Source organism: Marmota marmota, unplaced genomic scaffold (assembly GCF_001458135.2).
Source record: "Marmota marmota marmota unplaced genomic scaffold, marMar, whole genome shotgun sequence".
Lineage (NCBI taxonomy): Eukaryota > Metazoa > Chordata > Mammalia > Rodentia > Sciuridae > Marmota > Marmota marmota.
This window is the reverse complement of record NW_026000174.1, coordinates 39,719,529-39,727,473: the sequence shown is the minus strand read 5'-3', so window position 1 is coordinate 39,727,473 and position 7,945 is coordinate 39,719,529. Positions and strand designations below refer to the sequence as shown.

The 7,945-nt window shown below is 39.0% G+C and overlaps 1 pseudogene; it reads right to left on the bottom strand.

Annotated features, from left to right (window-relative positions):
- Positions 1-3,495: 3,495 nt before the first annotated feature.
- Positions 3,496-5,685, bottom strand: LOC125612033 (annotated as a pseudogene).
- Between the last annotated feature and the right edge of the window lie 2,260 nt (positions 5,686-7,945).

Genomic DNA, 7,945 nt, shown 5'->3' with positions numbered 1-7,945 from the left:
TGCCTGTTCTGGGAATTGCACAAACATATCCCACACATCCTGCGAAACTGGCTGAGCTGCAGTGTGGCTACAGTCCCTGCTTCTTTTACTAACAGATACCAAAGAATTGGCCAATATTCAACTTAATGGAATAATTTTCTCCATTAGGAGAACCCATCCTGCTTCCAGATTATTTATTAATTGAATTTCTTTTTTTCTGTGGGTTTATCCTGGAAAGAGGTTTTGATGGAAATCTATTGCACTTTTTATAGGCACTTTCTATAATAAATAATCCTCCAGTCTTCCCGTTCTCAATTTATCTATCCTATGTGAACTGCCAGGCTCCACTCTACCCTCTTACACTGGTCACAACTGCCTGATCCAAACTGAGTCAAAGTTGTTGGCCCATCTGGTCCTGAGGCCCAGTCAAACTCATTTTCTTGGGTTCTATAGATACCACAATTTGGCTTTAATTAGCTCCAGGTGAGTTTCTATCCTATGCAATGTAGAATTCTAATCAGCACAGAAGAGAAGGGGAGGAAAGAAGTAACATAACTTCCAAATAACTATATATAATCAATGAGTAAAGATTTCTAGAAAAAAAACGATGATTTTGCCCCTTAGGAGACATCTGACAATGCCTGAAAACATTTATTTTCATAGTGTGGAAGAAGGGTGCTACTGGCTTGTGCTTGCTGCTGAATATCTTTCACTGTGAAGGACAGCCTCCACAATGAAGAATTATCCAAAAATGTCAATGAACCAGTACTGAGAAATCATGTTCATAAAAAGGCCATTCATTTTAAAAATTATTCAACCAAAATTTATGAACAATTTATAATATATTATGCATTAAGTTAATAACCAGATAGGATGGGCAAATATGACTTAGTCATTGACCTTGAGTAGTTCATAGTCTGTAGGAAAGACAAACTGATCAGCAATTACAGTACAGCAAGACAACTGTGCAGTACTGGAGGCATAGGTAATGATTATTGCAGCTCAGTGAAAGGGTCTCTGATGCTTAATGGGGAGATCAAGACTTGGAATGAAACCATCATTTGACCCAGCTATCCCACTCCATACCCAAAGGACTTAAAATCGGCATATTATAGTAACGCAGCCACATCAATGTCTATAGCAGCTCAATTCACAATAGCTAAACTGCAGAAGCAACCTAGATGCCCTTCAAGAGATAATTGGATAAAGAAACTGTAGTATATATACACAATGGAATGTTACTCAGCATTAAAAGAGAATAAAATTATGGCATTTGCAGGTAAATGGATGGAGTTGGAGAATATCATGCTAAGCGAAGTAAGTCAATCCCCCCCCCCAAAAAAAAGCTGGATATTCTCTTTGATATATGGATACTGATCCATAATGGGGGGCGCAGGGAGGAATGAAAGAACTTTGATTGGGCAAAGGGGAGAGTGGGGTGGGTAGGGTGCATGTGGGCAGGAAAGATAGTGGAATGAGATGGACATGTTTGACTGCACATACAGGTACATGTATGACTGCACATACAGTGCAACGCTACATCGTGTACAACTAGAGAAATGAAAAGTTGTGCTGCAATTGTGTACAATGAATCAAAATGCATTCTGCTGTTACATATACCTAATTTTAATTATTAATTTAAAAAAAGAAAGCTTACTGGAGGAGATGACAACTGAACTGAGTTTCATAATGTATGCAAACTTGACTAAGAACAGGGGAAAGTTTTCAGTAGTTGCTTAAACATGGATTTATCTATTATTTAACATTTCCTCATTCAATAAACAGTTACTAAGAAAGGAAATACAGTAGAATGGTTAAGAGTATAGACTATCTAGGGCTGAGTTGTGGCTCAGTAGTAGAGCACTTGCCTTGCACATGTGAGGCACTGGGTTTGATCCTCAGCCCTGCATAAAAAAAAAATTAAAAAGTAAAACAAAGGTATTGTGTCTATGTTCAACTAAAAAAAATTTAAAAAGAGTATAGACTATAGACTATAGAACTAACTTCACCTGGATTCTAATATCAGTTCTGCTATGTTTCAGTTGTGTGAACTTAAGCAAGTTATTTAACTTCCCTGTGACTTTATTTACTCGTCTTTAAAAATAGGAACAACAACAGAACCCTTCCCCTGGGATTGCTGTTCAGAATAAACAAATGAATGTGTGCAAAATGCACTTTAGAAGTAATTACTATTATTATCCTTGCTATTGTTCTGTGCCAGATACTGGCTAGATTCTAGAGATGCAAAGGGGAGTAACACAGACATAATCTCTGTCCTTCTAATGCAGAATCTACTGGGAGATAGGTAGAGACAGCAAAGGGACAGGTGAGGAGTATTATCAAATTACACAGGAAGGATCACTGTACAGATGCTCCTCCTCTTGCAATGAGGTTACTTCCCTGTAAACCCATCATAAATTGAAAATACTGCTAAGTCAAAAATGCATTTACTATACCTAGCCCACCAAAAATCATTGCTTAGCCTGGACTACCTGAAACATGCTCAGAACACTTACAATAGCCTATAGTTGGGCAAAATCACCTATGACAAAGCCTATTTTATAATAAAATGTCTCATGTAACTTATTGAATACCTATGTTCAAAACAATGCTGACAACTCAGTACATTGCAGACTATCAGTTGTTTGCCTTGGTAATCACATGGCTCACCAGGAGCTGCAGATCATTGCCACTGGCCAACAGAGCATTATACAGCATACTGCTAGCTCAGAAAAAGATCAAGTTTCAAAATTCCAGGTAGGGTTTCTATTGAATACATATTGCTTTTGCACCATCTTGAAGTCTAAAAATTGTAAGTGGAACCACTGTAGGTCAAGGATTGTTTATATTAATAAACAGAAGCTAGAGTAAGTCAAGTTATCAAGTAATTTCAAAATCATAGTGGATAATCACACCAAATGGGCACTTGATATTGCTGCCAGATGGCTATAGCTCTGCTCCAAATCTCCTCAGTCTGCAACCCAAACTGACAGAACCTCCAACTACTTGAATTTTAGTGGTTACCTTGAGAGAGAATTGCATATTGGCTTTCAAAGGCTCCTGCCTAGATGTGTCACACAATGCCTCAGCATATATTTCACTGGTGAGAGCAAGTTATATGACCACAGTATACGTTAAGGTGGTAAAAGGTGGACTTCAACTATATGTCCAAGGGAGGAGAATGGGATTTTTTTTAATTCACATGAATTTAATGAAAAGAATCAGAATTTTTACAACATAATAAATACCAATATTTACCTGGTTTTGGACCAGATGGCAATGACATACAAGGCAAGAACTGGTAGAACACAGACACCAAAACCACCATCTTTGATGCAGTCACTTAGGCACTAGAAAAATATGAGTACCATTCCATATCTGGATGTATATGAAATAACTAAAGAGTTAAACAGGGGAGTCTCTCCATCAACTTAAGGAATTCAAGTTCTTGGCATATAAATTCCCACATATTCTATCTTATTTTCATTAATTTAAGAATAGTGGCTTCAGACAACTTTAAAACTTGAGTTCCTTCTGAACTCCCCAAAGTGTTTCTGTACTTTTTTCAAATGGGGCTCTTTAAGGGTCAGCTTTATTTTTATGCATTATGACTTTCTCCCACTATACAAGGAACACTGAGGAATATTTCTTTACCTATTCCATATTGATCCTTAATTATGGTGAAAAGTGGGTGAATTCTTCTGAGATTCTTCAAAATACTTTCCATTATATCAACTAAAGATAGGTGCATGAAGTAATAACCTTTCATTCTAATAGTCTCACAGGCACTGGGAGTTACTTCTTTGGGAACATTTTCCATGGCTCAGGATCTTTATAAGTTCCTATAAGCAAGTTTCAGCCTTGCTGATGTTTATCTAAAGGTTCTAACTCCACTTCATACAGGAACAGGTGGGTTTCCATGCTGAGGGCCCATCCATGACTGCATACAGAACAGATATTAAGCTTTTGCCCAACCAAGAAACAAACAAGCAGTATCCAGATTACAGTCATTTATAATTACCAGGTCTGGGTGAAATGCATCTAACTTCCAGGTGACTTAATTTAAGATACCTACTCAATTGAAAACAACAATCAATGTGCAGTATGGTCTGTATTGAAAAATATTGCAAATCATTAAAGATGGCCACATTTCACTGAACTGAACTCCCGCAGCTCAACTCAATACTGGGCACTCAAGATGGTGGAAGAGAACTGAAGAGAGCCATCATGGGAAAGATCTTCGAGGCACCAAGAACCAAGCAGTCCCTGGATAGGGCATGTTCCTTCTTTTCCTGGTGCACTCCTGCTGCAATAATCACCAGGCTGGAGTTTGCAATGACAAAATCATCTTTGCTGCAAACAACATTTAGCATTTTCATGAAAGAGCTGCCATGTTGAAGATCCACTGTCTCCCACTTCAGTTAATCTTCATTAACATCTACAAGGGCAAGTTCATCACTCAAGCCTTTTAATAAGATGCAGAAAGCACAGGCCATGCCCACTGAGGCGGTTCCTATAATGGAGACCTTACTGTGATAAAAGAGCTTTTCTGATATTAAATTATCAAGTTCTTGCTTTACAGTTGCCATCTCACACAAGAGCATGAAGAGCCAATACCGCTGAACTCCACCTAGGCTGTCACAGAGCACCAGCGCCCAGAAATTGCTCCCTCCCTGCTCACCCTTTGACTATCCCACAGAACTCCCGCAGCCCAGCTCAGTACTGGGCACCCAAGACGGAGGAAGAGAACTGAAAAGAGACATCATGGGAAAGATTTTCGAGGCACCAAGAACCAAGCAGTCACTGGTTAGACACCACAGCGCAGGCGCAGTTGCTGTCCCCACCCTACCTTACCCTGCTGCCGCAGCTGTGCAAGCCTCTTTACCAAGCCCTCAGGTCTGCTCAGACTAATGCTTGGAAATGGACTCCTCCAGCAAGTAAATCCTGGAACCAGAAGTTAACATGTATAACAGGCCAACCCAGATCTATGGAATTATTGCTTTTCTATTCTTGGTATTATGCCAAGTAAGAATGCTTCTATCAACTCCAGATAAAACTAAGACTGAATCTTGAGCCTTAGTATGCATGTACTCATCTCCTAATAACCTGCTGTGCCATTTGCCAGCATTGTGAGAGAAACAAGCTGTTTTTCCTGAGTGTTCACTGAAGGACCTTTTATTTAGGAAAGACTCCACTGCCTTTATTACAGTCCTCACCACAGACCCATACCTGGGGAAGTCCGCACGAGCTCCAGGACAGGGGAAAGGACCACCAGTGTGTTACTCTTAACACTAACTCCCCAGAAGAGAATGCCATTCTTTCTCATGCCAAAGGAAAGCCTATGATGGAACCCCTACTTTAAACAACTTCACAAGTGGAAAGATGAGCATTAACCCTACTGTGAACTACTGAAGTTTTCCATACTGTGAAGCTGATCACATTAGCTGCACACCAGGAATAAAGTGAGCTCAAGCTCAGAGTTCTCAAGACAAGGAAAACCTCTGATGAGGGCATGTGTGGCCATACTTCCCTCACTAAACCATTCAGAGCACTCCCACCCCATGATTATGTTGTAATAAATTGGCTTGCATTCTACAGACATCAAACAAAGGAAAATTCCACCTTTAACCCAGAAAGCCCACTATCTGTGGACCCCAGAGCCTCCACTAGAGAGGAGGGCTTACTAGGCCCAAAGACTGTTTCCATGTTTAAGTCTCAGAACATTTGTGAATGACCCTGATGATGGTCATGGCTACCTACCCTAGCGTTACAGGGCCAAATGGACTTCTTTTAGAAAGTGCAGCCATCAACCTTATCTGCTGTTTCATTTTCAGCAGTTTCCATTATCCATAATCAACTGTAGTATGAAAATATGTCTTGAAAAAGTTGCATTACTAAACAAGTTGTAAACTGTGCATTCTTCTCAGCAGCAGATGAAATCTCACACCATCCCACTTCACCATACCAAGGACATGAATCAACCTTTTGCCCAGAGTGTCCACACTATACATACCATCTGCCTGTTAGTCGCTTAGTAGCCACTTCAGGTATCAGATCAACTCAGTATCCAAGTGTTTGTGTCAAATACCCATTTTGATCTAACAAAGGCCCTAAAATGCAAGAGTAATGATTCTGGCAATGGGATATGCCAAAGAGAAGCAGGAAAGTGTTTCCTTTAAGTAAAATAAAATGAAAGGGACCCATTTGGAAAGAAAAGAAATCATATCCAGAGGTTGTAAGTACAATAAGAACAAATCTATCCATGGAATTGTGAAGAAGGAAAAGAAATGCATGCTAGATTTGCTGTCACATCTCCAACTGCAAAAGTTACAGCCACGGTGTGTGATTAGTGGAAAAGGTGCTGAACTTGTGTTGAATGTATATGAAAACACATAGTATGATATAGGATTTTGGTACTATCCATTTTTTTACCTCTTGGGAGTTTTGGAACATATTCCTCACAGATAAGGATGAATGAAAACTCACAATAAAACAGGAATTAGCCAGGAACCGGATGGGATGGGTGATGCCAGTCATTCAGAAAACTAGTAAGGCAGAATCCAAAAGGGAGATGGCAAGAAAAAAGACTGTTTGTTGGGCTAGATTGTATAAGATCTAACATATACATGTGGAATAAATTGAATAAAAGTCATCTTGAAACAATGATTATCATGAAAATTCTTGAGAATTAGATTTGCACGGTAGGAGATAGATATGTGAATGAATCAAAATGACTAGACAGGAGGTAAAAACACTGGTTAGAAGAATCTTGTAATATAGTATAAACCAGGAAAGAAACAGATGAGTGGTGAATAGAAATAAGCACTTATATTCAGAAGCATCTGAGGCAAGGGGCAGAGGCAAATAGAATGTGTACCAAATTTCTTTTAGTTAGCAACCAGTGGATGCTGGTTCCATTCACTAAATATGAAATATAAACTACAGATCAGGTTTTGTGGAGGAATGGATCCTCCTATTACATATAGTTATAATGTACCAATAATACAAAAATAATAAGTTTGGAAGAGTAGGAGAGGTTCTAAGTTATTCAAGTGGAAATGTCTCAAACATTTAATTTATTTGTCTGAAGCTTCGAAGTGAGGTCTGAGCAAGAAAAACAGATATGGGTTACATAGGATATAAAAGTTAATTAAGATATGGGGGTAATATTTATTAGGAAGAAGGTGCATAACAAGAAGAGAAGGCATAGAACACCCTGAAGAATGTCAGCATTTAAATAATAAGAAGGGGAAGAGGATATTAGCAAGGAGACTGGGAAAGAAATGCCTAGAAGAAATGTGCACGTGTGCTCACACACAGGCACGCGAATGCAGTACCAAGAAAGTAAAAGGGAGATAATATTTTAGAGTGATCATTAGTATTAATGCTACTAAAAATTCTGATAAGAAACCAGCAAATGGGCAATGCTGATAAGGGCAGTATTTGTGTGATAGTAAAGGTGGAACACAGATCACAGTGGAAGAAAATGAGCAAGTAAGAGAAAAAGAGCAAATGTGGCCAGATTGATTAGGAGGAAGGTTAAAGGGTATCTTCAGTGTATCAAGTCATAAAATTAAACCTGAGACATTGTTTTTGCTTTCAGGAACTTAGAATCCTGCAGGAAACATAGTCAATGCCTACAAAGAATGACAACTAGGCAAAGAAACACCTGAACTGGGAAGCATGGTATTGGTAGGAACTAGTTATCACTAATGATTTAATTGATTGAGGTCTTTAGCAAAAGCCTCACAGAGGAAGTAGAACTTGATGTGGTCCCTGAAGGAGCAGCAAAACTTAAGGCATGAGGGAATTCCTGGAATGGAGAAGAATGGAGATAAAAGCATAGGTGTATGACATCATTTGAAAAATAGAAATAAGGGCAATTTTGCTGGAGTAGAAAGGCAGATTTAGAAGGGAATTTCATAGTTTTGAAATAGTACCCTGGGAAGATTTAGGGTTTCCCCAG